The sequence below is a fragment of the Antechinus flavipes genome, chromosome 4 (genome assembly GCF_016432865.1).
Source record: "Antechinus flavipes isolate AdamAnt ecotype Samford, QLD, Australia chromosome 4, AdamAnt_v2, whole genome shotgun sequence".
Taxonomy (NCBI): Eukaryota; Metazoa; Chordata; class Mammalia; order Dasyuromorphia; family Dasyuridae; genus Antechinus; species Antechinus flavipes.
The window spans coordinates 4,408,147-4,422,356 of NC_067401.1; positions in this window are offsets into that span (position 1 = coordinate 4,408,147).

Here is a 14,210-nt window from a genome sequence, read left to right on the forward strand (position 1 = left end):
AATGCCCCCCCTTCCCTTAGTTCTGCCCTCTGGAGAAAAACACAGCTAGGATGGTGCCTTCCCACAAGACAGCCACTATACAGCCATCAATAAGCACTGATTAATTGCTAGTATTTCTAGACACTCTGCCAAATACTGGACACATAAAGAAACAAATGAAACGATCCCTGCCATCATTGATGAGGAGAAGAAAGATGAAGATTTAGTACTTATGTGACCTTATATTGATCACATTCTGTCTAAAGTCACCGATTTCCTCTGAAGAATCAAAGTATTGAACTAATCCCTTTACCCATGGTCTTGTGGAAGAATCTGATCCAAAGATGACTAGAATGGAAGCTAAGAAGATACATGGGCTCCCTAACATTCCACGGGAACTGGGGCTGATCTCCACCATTTACCCCTCCATGACCTGCCTGCCTTCCTTTACTAATTGTATTTTACCTCTCCTGGCTGAGAAACCCCATAATCATGCTTTGAGTGTACTTCTCAATGGAAGGATCATACAACTTACCCATGGATTCTATATGTATCTCACTGGCCATTGGGACCTTCCATTGGTCTGATGGATGTTCCTTTATGACAATTCTACAAAGAACTCAATCATTTGCAGTTGTAACAGTTCAGAAATCAACACTGCAAGTCCGGTGGTGATTGGCCCGCTAATAAAGAGTATAATGGTAACAACTCAAACAATTAGCACTGATCACTCTCGATTTTGTTATTAATTTAACGAACTGATTAACTGCACCTTTATCCTTTTAAGGGGAACTAACATGGCGCCGTGCCAGCAGTCCCCTCAAAGGGGCTCTCCATTGTCTTCCTCCCTGCCATACTTTGGCCATACCCTACAACACAAGGCGTGGAATGAATTCTGCATATGAAGATGTTCATAAAGCTTGGGAAATTAAATCGGCCAAAATTTATCTATTGCTTTCATTGGCTAAGCATTTCATTCACTAAATATCTACTAAAGACCAGGCAGTGTAGTTATTCAGTTGCTTTTCAGTCACGTCCAACTCTTTGTGACCCCATTTGGAGTTTTCTTGGCAAACGTAATGCAATGATTTGCCATTTTCTTCTCCAGCTCATTTTACAGGTAAGGAAACTGAGGAGAATAGGGTTAAGTGATTTGTCCAGGGTCACATAGCTAAGAAGTATATGAGGCTAGATTTGAACTAAAGCAGATGTTGACTGCAGATCACAGGCATCTCGGTGTCCAGGAAAATACTGAAAAATGCAAAGGAAAAAAGTCTCACTGACATTCACCATGATCCCAGGGAGTTCACAGCCTGGCTGGAACAGACTCTGGAGATCATTGAGCTCAAGGCCCCCTGGGGCACTGAAGAATGAGTTTACCTGCCCGCGGTCACACATACGCCTGACTCAATGGCAGAAGGGCCCTGGAGATCATTTTGTCCAGTCCTCTCCTTTTGCAGCTGAAGTCACTGAGGGCCTGGGTGACCTTGTCTTAAAGGTCAGATATGACCAAAGTTAAGTGATTTGCCCAGAGTCCCTCAGTGTCTCACCTGTGGTGCTGAGACTAAAGCCCTCATCTTCAGGTAGCTCACAGGCCCCTACACCAGGCTGCCACTAAAATGGGGTCACCCAACTCTTGATGCTCCAGGCAATATGGAAACAACAGATCTCCCTGCTGCTCTGTTCATTCTGAATGGGAGGAATGAGAAAGACAGAGACAAAGAGACAGAGAGAGACAGAGACAGAGAGACAGAGACAGAGAGACAGAGAAACAGAGACAGAGACAGAGACAGAGAGAGAGAGAGAAGAGACAGAGAGACAAAAGACAGAGAGAGACACACACAGAGCAAGAGAGAGAGACATTGACAGAGACAGAGAGATACAGAAAGACAGAGAAACAGAGAGAGAGAGACAGAGAGAAAAAGAAGAAGAGAGAGGGAGAGACACATACAGACAGAGACAAAGAGAGAGAGAGAGAGACAGAGACAGACAGAGAGACAGAGTCAGAGAATAGAGTAAAATTTTTTGTAAAATTAAGAGTATGAAAAAAGTGACCCACAAGTTTCCCTCTGACTGTAAACTGGGGTTTCTTAAGCTTTCTTTTGTATCCTGGACCCCTTAGGTAGTCAGTCTGGTGAAGCCTTTGGACCCTTTCTCAATACACACTGGAAAATAAAATACATCAGATTACAAAGTTAACCAGAGTCAACTGCAATGGCATTATCAAATGTCTAATACACTGACATACAGTTACACACGTGTGTGTGTTTTTTAAGAGAAGTTCATGGATCTCAGGTTAAGAATCCACTCTTCAAACCAGGAGATCATTATATATCTCAACAACAATACTGTTTGAGGATGTATTCTGATGGAAGTGGATCTCTTCGATAAAGAGAGCTAATTCAGTTTCAATGGATAAATGATGGACAGAAGCAGCTACACCCAAAGAAAGAACACTGGGAAATGAATGTAAACTGCTTGCATTTTTGTTTTTCTTCCCGGGTTATTTTTACCTTCTGAATCCAATTCTCCCTGTGCAACAAGAGAACTGTTCAGTTCTGCACACATATATTGTATCTGGGATATACTGTAACCTATTTAACATGGAAAGGACTGCTTGCCATCTGGGGGAGGGGGTGGAAGGAGGGAGGGGAAAAATCGGAACAGAAGTGAATGCAAGGGATAATGCTGTAAAAAATTACCCTGGCATGGGTTCTGTCAATAAAAAGTTATTTAATAAATAAAAAAAAAAGAATCCACTCTTCGAATCCCATGAATTTTTGGGAGCTTTTGTTGTTATCAGTGGAATTCCTGTGACTAGTGAAAACCAAAAACATCAAGAACCCAGGGAGGAGTGTTTAAACACTGACTGCTTGGCCACTGGCCAGAAATGGCATTCTAGCCTCGGCTGGTCTGTTCCATTCGTGTGGGTGTGTGTTTGTGCTTGCACACGTATGTGTGTATGTGTGTGTCACACAGGTGCATGGCTGGGACGTATTTTCCACTTCTCCCTTTTGGATTTTTTTCTGGTTTCAGTAAGAAGAGCTTGAATTATTCTCTTCTGAGCTAGACCCAGCTGTTGAGGGGAAAGGTTCAGGAGCTCCGATGATGTATGGATATTTCCACAGGTGCATGTTGTAGCTGGTCTTGCCCGTCCCATTTTTGCCTTTAAGATACAACCGAGTTTGGCAGCAAGATTCTCCCTACTTCCCCAGAGACTTTTCACCTGACAAGCATTAAGGAGGTGAATTATGAGCAGTCTGAGGCATGAATTAAGTCCCAGAATCTGAGCTGGAAAAAGCCTCAGAAGTTAGAGTCTAATCCTTACTTAAACACAAATTCTATTTCCAACATCCCCAACAAGGGCCATCCAGTCTCTGCTTATAGCCATCCGCCACCTCCCAAAGTCTCCCATTCCATATTGGGAAAGCTTTCATTTTTAGAGAGACTTTTTTGTAATTATATCAAGCCTTAATGTACCTTGTTGCAGTCTCTACCCATTGCTCCAGCTGGCTGCTAATATGATCCAATGGTATAAGATAATAGCTACTTATATCTGTACAGTTGTATATACTTTATATTTGTATACTTGTGACTGGGGCGCTCATGGGAATCCCCTCATGGGCCAAGATATGTGTGGCCACCCTCAGGCCCTGCTCCCTGCTCTTACACTCTATTTTGCACCGTCTTATAATTTTAATCATTGTTATGATTTGCTATTGATTATGCAATTGGAGATTTAGGGCTCAAAAGGGCCTTAAAGATCATGTGGTCCAAACCCTCCTCATTTTAAAATATCAGGAAACTGAGGCCCACAGAGATAAATAACTTGCAGTAACTCTCAGAAGTGAGAGCTGACTTTCCATCTTGTGAGTCAAGGGCCTGGGCTCCTTCCATGGTGCTGGGATTCATCACCTCCAACAAGCCACGGTTTCACCTCTCAGAGAACCAAGCCCATCTCATCCGTATGTACGTTCAGAGCCCAGCACCCATTGATCACTTCATAAATGGGCTTCCATTCCATCTCTAAAAATAAGGATTATTCCAGCCAAATGTAGAATCTCAAGGCTTCTTTCCACTGGGCTCATGCACAGGAAAGTCAAAATCAATTTAAAAGCTAACTAAACAGAGTCCTGAGTTAGAAAGACAATTCTTCCAAGGAGGAGAGAAGGCAGAGCTCTATTTCTAAAACAAATTCCCCCAGATGTGATAATTAGCATTTGTTTTAGAATATCAGATGCTCACACACAGTCAAAGGGGATGGTAGTCTCAGTGCTGATGGGCCAACCCTCTTTCCCATTTGGGGGAAACTGGGTGGTGAAGTGAGAAAAGGAAATTCGGAGTTCAAATCCAGGTTCAGATGCTTACCAGCTACCTCAACCAGGACAAGGGATTTCCCTCTGTTTGCCTCAAATTTCTCATCTGTAAAATGGAGATAATAATAGCACCTCCTTCCCAGGGCTGGTGTTAGAACTAAATGAGATATTATTTGTAAAATAATCCCTGGCATTATATGAACTCTAAGCAGCAGCAGCAACAAGTAGGAGCAAGTTCTCTCCAGAGGTACAGTGAAAAGCACAATGGATTTGGAGGCAGGATTTGTATTCAAGTTCTGATTGCCACAACCTAATCTCAGATTAGGTCATCTAAACTCTGCCCAAAGAGAGGGGCCTGGGCTAAATAAGTTCTTAGATCTTTTTAAGCCCCAGGTTTCTGAGTCTGTGATCAATAGACAATAATCCAGATGATTAATGCTACAAATTAAAAATAGGGTGAGAATGGAATTTAAGAGCAGGGCCAAGTCCCGGTGGGCTGGCCTGGAGCTCCTCCTGTGGAGCTCTGGAACGCGGGGTCCACGTCTTGGAACTTTGAGTAATCTTGGACTTACTTAGCTCCCCACCTACACACATACGCACATGTGTGTACACGTATTTCTATTTATTTGGACACTTTGCACACATTATTCTTATTATCTTATTATTACAAACCACCGACACCAGAAATTCCCCTAAGCGTCTCTATTGGGATCCATTGAAGACCTGCGGGCCCGGCACAGAGTGGGTTAAATCCCCAGCGTGCCGAACAGCTTGAGTAAGCGAGGAGCTCCCGACCAGAGTGAGGTGATGTCGAAAACTGTTTGCTTTCCAAACCAGCCCGACCAGCGCCGGTGGATGCGGGCCGGACTTATCGGCAGGAATGTCTATTCAGAGGCTGCCCTGTGCGCCAGACGCAGGCTGACGCGGAGGAGGAGGCCGGGACCTGGAACAAAGACCCCCGAAGGCCGCTGAGAAGATGCTCGCTCAGTCAGAGGTGACGGCAATCTCAAGCCGATGAGCCACCCGCGGAGAAATAACAGCCCAGGCCGCTCCCAAGGGAGCCGCAGGGGAAACTGAGGAATCACCCCTCCTCTCCCCACTGTGAGCGAGTGCACCAGATCACACAAAGCAGCCTGGACTTTGGAATCCTTTCCAGGCATAAAGTCTGAGCGAGACAGAATCCCTCACTGGCCCAGCCACAATTTTTTGTGTATTCTTCCTCTTGAAAGGACTTTGTCTCCCTTCCTTCGTCACTGTATTTCCTGACTCATGTGTGTTTTCTTTGGGAGGTCTAGTCCTTTGGGAATGCAATTATTATTCCTAAGAATAATCATGACTTTAATACATAGAATCTATAATAATATGACTTTAGTTTGGCCACTTAGTGGACAGAGTGTTGGGCCTTCTAGGCAGGAACAAAATTCAATTCAAATCCAGCATCAGATACCAAACAAGCTATTTGGTCTTTCCCAGCCTTGGTTTCTTTATTTATAAAATAGGGATAAGAACACCCATTTCTTAGGATTATTGTGAGAATCAAGTGAGGCAATGTATATAAGGTGCCTCGGTTTCTTTTTCTATAAAATAGGGATAAGGACACCCATTTCTGAGGGTTATTGTGAAAATGAAGGAGGCAAAGTATATAAGGTGCTTTATAAATTTAAAAGTTTCTCATGTAACTGACAACATCATCATTATCATCATCATTATTAATTAGCTACTCTTTGCATCTCTGGTCCCTCCAGTGTGGGAGGCACTTCGTGGATGTTGCCAGGTTTGCACTGCTTGTGACTTAGATGCAGACAGTTCCCCTTGGCCTAGCATCCTAAACTTAGAGCTAGAAGAGACTTTGAAGCCTGCCCCTCATTTATACAGCAAGGAAATTAAGCCCTTTCCCAAGGTCAAGGGCAGGTATCAGAGGCAGATTTCAAACCCAAGGCTTCCAGCCCCAGAGACAGGGCTATTTCCAATGCAATGTGCTATCTGGCTCTAGTCTTGCTGATAGGACAGGAAGCCTTCTGGGTTCTGGCCACTTTGTCCCCGGCAGGCTTCGGGGACATTGGGGTAGGGAAGGTCATTCTGATCCACGTCTGACCCCTGAACCCGGCGACAGGATTTATCGGCAGGAATGTCTATTCAGAGGCTTCCCTGTGTACCAGACACAAGCTGACATGGAGGAGGAGGCCGGGACCTGGAACAAAGGCCTCCCAAGGCCGCTGAGAAGATGCTCTCAAGGCCATCTCGAAGCCAATGGGCCACCCGTGAAGAAATAACAGCCCGGCCGGTCCCCAGGGAGCTGCAGGGGAAACTGAGGAACCATCCCTCCTCTCCCCATTGTGAGCGAGTGCACCAGATCACACAAAGCAGCCTGGACTTCCAGGTGTAAAGTCTGAGTGAGACAGAATCTCACCGGGTGAGACTTCTTTACACCCCCAGTGACTCTGGGAAGACTCAATTAATTCCCAGTTCATCAAAGCAGTATCTACTTGTCCCCATAATTAGCTGCTTAGTTGTTCAGCCAATTGTGCCCAGGAACAGCACTTCCATCCTCTGTCGGGACATTTCTGACGTCCACACATCTCAGCTTTGGATCTGGGGGGTTAAATAAAGTGATTCCTAAGTCTTGTCTGATTTTAAAATTCCCGAATTTGCTATTAAAGAAAATGAACGTAGAATAAGCATCACGAGACCATCCATCTGTGCTCCCCGCTGGGTTTGTTCCCCACTGATCATGGATCTCATGAGATTTGGGGGCTAGAAGGGGGATTTGAGGCTGTCCAGCCCAACCCCTTCCTGATACACCTGGGGAAACTGAGGTCCTTAGAGTTTGTCACACAAGTAGGGAAGATGTAAGCTTTAGTGCTCTGATTAGAAGAGCAGTTTTATTTCTATGGAGGTCAAGGACAGAAAGAAAAGACCCAGTTAGAGGCGAGCATTCAAAATGGTAATTTTGGAATTAATCCTGATAAATTGTAAATACCAGTTATGTCCCCAGAGCACAAGTGTGCTTTCCTCCTCCTCATAGAGAGTGCTAGACACGAGGAGATTCACTTGACTATTTTTCTTTGTAACAAAGGAGGGTTTAAGGGGGAGGACAAATAGAGGAAATTACTGTGGTCTGTAACCAAAAGGCATCAATGAAATATTTTAAAAGAAGATAAAGACAGTGCAGACAGTCCTAACTTTCACTTTGAGAACCCCAGTAGATCTTCTCAACTGTGGTTGCCAAGACTGCTCTGTTACAGAACCAATGGGAACTAAAAGCTTCAGCCTTGATTACAGCCCTTTCTAACTGGTGTTTGACAGCGTGCCAGCCCTGATTACTGCCTGAGTCACTGAGTTTACTCCCAGTCTTACCTCCAGAGAGAACCTCTCTCCCAAGGGACAATGGAAGAACGGAGCAGGGAAATGTCAGTTGTAGTTAATAAATGCCTACTGTGTGCTAGGCCCTTCGGGATATTCTGAGGATGCAAAGAAAGTCCTTGATCTCAGGGGAGTTTGGTCTGCTAGGGAAGGCAACATACCCCAGTATGAAGGGGGAGAGGAAATAAGGCTTCAAGGATGCCATCTGGATCTCAAGCTTGAATGATTGGAAAAATGGTGTTGCCCTTAAAAATAAGGAATTTAGGAAGAAGAGTGGTGTTGAGGGTAAAGATAATGGGTTCAGCTTTGGAAAGGAGGGGGTTTAAGAGTTGAAGACATCTATATTGTGTTATATAATAGGCAACACCTCATGAGACTGGTGATTAAAAAAGAGGTAAGGGCTGTCCCTGTTATTAGGATATTCCCAGATGAAAAGGGGAATCGCAGAATTACTGAATCAGAGACTCTTAGGGTTGGCAAGACTTTAATCCCTCTCATTCCAGAACAAACATCCCTTCTACAGCATAGCCAATAAGCAATCACCCGCCATTGCTCAATCAGAAGAATCAGAATTTAGAAATATATTAAAGAAACAAGTTGCCTCAATTGATATAGCACATTTTTAATTCATGAGGCAAAGAAAAAAGAGATCAAAAATGAAAAATTTTATTCCTACATAAAATTATATTTTTTGCATCAGTTAGCACCCCGGATATTCCTAGTGTTCGTTGTTGTTTGGCCATTTCAGTCAGTCTGACTCACAATTGCATTTGGAATTTTCTTGGCAAGGATACTACACTATTCTGCCTTTTTTTTTCCTCTGGCTCATTTTATAGATGAGGAACTGAGGCAAGTAGGGTGAAGTGACTTGCTAAGAGTCACAAAGCTAGTAAACATCTGAGGCCGGATTTGGACACATGAATCTTTCTGATTCTAAAAACAGTGTTTTGTCACTTAGGTACCTCTGCCTAGTATGTCATTGAATGGAGATGAACTCTCTGCTTGCCAAGGCAGCCCCTTCCACTTTTGGATACATTCTAATAGTTTAAAAGATTTTTCATATGAATTTAGCCTAAATTGTCTTCTTTTCAGCTTCAACCCATTGGTCCTAATTCTCTTCTCTGGGTCTAAAATGAGTAAGTCAATTGGTCATTCAACAAACAATTACAGTGTACTGGATACAAAGGCATAAAAAGGCTCCTGCTCTAGAGGAGGTAATGGTATAAGGGCAAGTCATGAAAGCCCTTCCAAACTTTGAGGAGAGCTGTCTTTACCATATTCCCTACTCAAGGCTAACTGTTTCTCATTCCTTCACCCAAAGCTGATATGGCATGATCTGGGGTTCTTCCCTTTCCTACTCATTCTGCAGAGTGAGGGGCTCCAAAGAACAGCTCCACTATAAGCCCATCCCATTTCTCGCCGCATCCGCCATTTTCAAGCTGCCTGTATCTTTTTTATTTTTCCATCAACAAGGGGAATTCTGGGAGACATTCCAGAAGTGATGGACGATCATCAAAATGACCGCATCCTGGGACACGGCCCCAGTGAATATCCAAGGGATCCATTAGGCTCAGAGTATTTCTCACCATCATCTTTTAAGTCACTAAGAAGGCATTTGGGAAGATTTGCATTTTCCGGACTTCCCACCTGTAGGGAATTTCGATTTTAAGCTTTCTAAAACCTTGCTCCCTGTTGATTTGGCCACCCACGCAGAGACCTGACAAGCACCGGACTTTTTCCCAGGGAATGAATTGAAGCATTCCTCCCCACAGAACCCCCTTTACAGAGGTCATTTTGTTTTATTATTGTAATAATTGTTGTAATTGTATATTGTAATAATTGTATTATTATACATTTATATTTATATATTGTATTGTATATACAATGTAATGTATACAATTGTATTGTATATACATGTATATATAATAATTGTAATAATTATTGTAATAATAATTCACAAAATGAATCAGTGTGGACAGGGTAGAACTTCTAAATCAATTTAACAGAAGAGGAAACTGACTCATGAAAAACTCCTACTCCACATCATTTGTGCTAAATCCCAATTGAGCTCCAAAAACCTCCTGGCTTTCAACACATGTAAAGGACTCTGAAGACCAATAAATGGCATTGGAGTAGTCAGTGGTCCCTAAGGAAGCTTCTACTGCAGCTTCAAGCTACTTGTAAAAGCAGCAAGCTAGTTTAGTGTGCCATGGCAGAGTGGGAAGTTTTGAGGTGACACAGCAGATAAAGTGTTGGCCTTGGATTCACAAGGGCCTGAGAGTGAATCCTGCCTGAGACTCTCTGTACTCCTCTGTATCTCAGTAAAATAAGACTGGACTTGATGGTCTCTAGGTCACTTCTAGGACCATATCTATGATCCCATCATCCAGACTCATGATCCAAAGAGGTAATTACTCTTGAATAGAAGAGAGAAAATGGCATCTCCCTCACTCTCCAGCCCTGCCCTATAAACTGAGGTTTAGAGATTTAAGAAAGCAATGCAGAAAATATTAATGATGCAGATTAAATTTAAGAGTTCCTGTCCATAAAGCCAATTGTTAGACATTCACCAGCATACTCTGCCCTAAACCACCTATGAGGAAGAAGGCTCAAAAATTAGATCAATTCTTTCAATGGTATCGGTTCCACTAAATTCATGTCCATTGACGATGTTTGATTCCCCATCTCAGCTATCCCCAGGCTGGTATCTGAACTGTTTGAAGCTTACTTCTGGAGTTTGTTCCTGACTCTCTTGGGTACTGATGCTGACTGGGCTGCAAAACTAGCTTAGATGCTGACTCCAGCATTCCTGTGTTTTTGTGCTCTTAACTATTTGAAACAGCTCAGATTAGAGATTCTAATCTCCTTCCCCCTTAAAGGGAAAAGAACAGGTACAGAAGCCAAGGTACAAGGCTTTTTCAGCAAGCCATATGGCCTCAGTAGGGAGAAGACCCCAACGTCTTTCCCTTAATCCATGATCTCTCATTGGCAGCTATGAAAGAGTCACCAAGCTCCCACAAGAGCAACTGAGGTAACAAGCATTCTGAACATCTTCAAAAATCAAAGAGTTTCTTCTTTGTAACTCTGTTGGCTGACCAGAATCAACAACTGAATGTCTATGCTTACTCTATAGTGTTTCCAATGTTTACCCACCATCCTTCCTAGAAAAGCTCCATGGCCCACATGGGGAGCTTGCATGAGAAAAATAAATTCATAGGGTCTGCAGATGTTCCAGATGCTCCTATTATGGAAAGATGGAGAGAACTTCCAAATGATATGGCAACAGTGAAAGAATTTGAAAGCACTGAGTGTGCCTCCTATTCCTCCTAGGCCAGTGTCCTGAGCATGAGAAGAGTGACCAGCAGCAGATGTAGTGATCAGGGATGAGGAGTCTTAAAAAGAAAGTCAAGATTTGGTGAGTTTCTTATCATAGAAGCGGGGGAGAGAATGAGGCAGGTGAAGGGGTATCCAAAAGATATGGTGGAAGAAGAAGGAAAAAGTGAAGAAGGACTGAGTGGGCATGAGGCTGAGCTGGATGAATATAAGTGTGAATGAAACATCAGAAAGAAAGAGTGATTCTGAATTATGAATTTTCAAGTAGCTCAAGATAGCAACAATGGGATAGAGAGTGCCACTTGATTGGGGGCATTCACTTGATTGCAGTAAGATGATCTGGGAATATCAGGTGATGAAGGGATGTCAATCCTGGCTAGTACAAAGTGATGGCCGCCTCTTGTCTATTGTCTGTTTTAATTCAAATCTTCATAAGGCAATCTTCTATTCTATTCCTATTGGCACCCTCTGCTCCAACAAAACCAATTGTCTTGCCTATTCCAGTACCACCTTTCCTAGTCACTCTGTTTCCCATGTCACCATTACTTCATCCAAACCTCTCATTCTTGTCCTTTCCTCTCATTCAAAACTCCCCTTCTCTAGACTTTAATTAACTCCCCCCAATCAGGTCCTGGTGTCCTCTAACACTCCCCAAACCTCCTAATGAGTTGTGTCCTCCTTGAATATCTTGTCCAGGAAGGAACTTCAATATCCCCTCACATAATCAGCCTACAGAATAGAGACTGAGTAGAGACCATTGATCATTTTGCCAGCCCCAGGCAATTTGGATGGGCCAAAAACTCCAATGAAGACAGCAGTCATCAATTAAATAAAGAAGCCTTAAATTAAGAATAGATGTGTCCACAGAGGGATAATCAATTATGCTGCTGATCCATGATGAGCATATTCAGACCCATCAGCTGTAATTGGTGAATATGCCTGAGGCTTTTAATGGTCTTGCACTTTCTCTGCTTCCTCTATACTCCTCCAATTCCTTATCAAGGCCGAGATAGGTTTTAATTTCTTAAATGCCAACCAAATAGAATGGTGGGAGTTGGCCTACTTAACTGATCTGAGTAGTCAGCAATGGGCACCTCGGTCTCTTTTAGCTCCTTACAAAGGGATAGTGTGGAGGGTGATGTCAATAATTGATGCTTCCATCACCAGACTCCAAACAGAGCAGGAAGTCTTAGGAAAGTGAGCTCCCAGATATATCATGGGGCAGACTCCAAGAGGCAGTTTTTTATTGTCAACAGGGCAAGCCCTCTTTGATTCAAAATACTTTCCTTGAAAGGTTTTAGGAATAGGAGAGAAGGACTTTCAGATTTTGTATAGTGGTGTAATGAAAGTGGCATTGTGTCTCCATTATTCAACATTATCATAAGTCCTTCCTGCAGGCCAAGTCCTGGAAATATAAAGAAAGGCAAAACCAGAACCTGCCCTCCAGGAGCATACATGCTAATGGGAGAGACAATGTATTTGCACCTATGTTCAAACAAGACAGATTCAACATGAAGGGAAAGTAACCTCAAAATGAAAGGCACTGGCAGGTGAGACACCACAAAAGGCCTCCATGGAAGATAGAACTTAGCTGGATATTAAAGTTAAGAAAGGTTAAGAGGAGGAAGGGAAAGAACAAGTAGTGAATTCTAGGCAAAGGGGATGGACAGTGCAAAGGCATAAAGGTGGGAGATTGAGGCTTCTGCATGGAAAAAAAAAAAAAGGAGGCCAGAATTACTGAATCAGAGTGCATAGAGACTGGAACGGTAACTAGGAACAAAGTCATGACAATCTTTAAAAGCCAGTATATTTGAAATTAAGTTTGACTTAACCAAGTTCACTTGTGTGTTTTAAAATTGTATGTCAATTAGTATCTTAAAAATTCAGATAAAGTGAGAAAAATAATCTCAACATACTTTGTATATAGAACTCAATTTGGTTTGAATCAATTGAAAACTCTTTATTCATATGCATATGAAAGAATTTATGGAAGAAATGTTTAAGCAGTATGGGAGGTTTTATATAATTTGCATAACAAATATTCCCTAGCTCCAGTGGTATTATGTATATTTTAAAATTGTATTGGTTTTTTATTATTTTTAATATTTCACAACTCGAAGTTGTAAGTATTTGTTTTATCATTGTCTATTATGGTATATAGAAGGGTCGTGGTGGGATTATTTCATTTTTTTGTTAATTTTCAAAAGACTTTCATTCTTATTATTGTTCAGTAAGAAATGACCGACAGGATGATTTCAGAAAGGCCTGGAGAGACTTACATGAACTGATGCTGAGGGAAATGAGCAGGACCAGGAGATCATTATATACTTCAACAACAATACTATATGATGACCAATTCTGATGGATCTGGCCATCTTCAGCAATGAGATGAACCAAATCGTTCCAATGGAGCAGTAATGAACTGAACCAGCTACACCCAGCGAAAGAACTCTTGGGAGATGATTAAGAACCATTACATTGAATTCCCAATCCCTATATTTTTGCCCGCCTGCATTTTTTATTTCCTCCACAGGCTAATTGTACACTATTTCAGAGTCCGATTCTTTTTGTACAGCAAAATAATGGTTTGGACATATATACTTATTTTGTATTTAATTTACACTTTAATATATTTACCATGAATTGGTCATCCTGCCATCTAGGGGAGGGGATGCGGGGAAGGAGGGGAAAAATTTGAATAAAAGGTTTGGCAATTGTCAATGCTGTAAAATTACCCATGTCTATAACTTGTAAATAAAAAGCTATTAAAGTTTTTTTAACTTTCCTTCTTCATTCCCAATAAAATTATTCTTAACTTTTCAAAAAAAATTCAGTATATTTGATCCTAGAGGTAATGGGGAGCTAATGGAGTTCATTGAATGGATGTTAATCAAGCTTGTGCTTAGGAAAATCACTTTGGTAGCTAGCTGAGTGGTGGATGGCCTGGAGTGGGAAGAAACCTGCCTACCTCAGGTATGCAAGCAAGGGCTCTGATGCTCTCTGGGTACCGGATAGTGAAGTCCTCCTGGTCAGTCCATGAGAGGGATTTTCTTTCCACACTCATCTTTGGAAACCAGTTAGTTTCCAGCTTCACTTAATTTTCCACCAAGGGCAGCACTTCAGGGCATGAGTTGTAATTGGGCTCAACAGGCCGCCAGGCTTTTTTTAGACACTTTCACATCTGGTCTCACCACCAGCTCAGCCAGTCACAGCATTCCC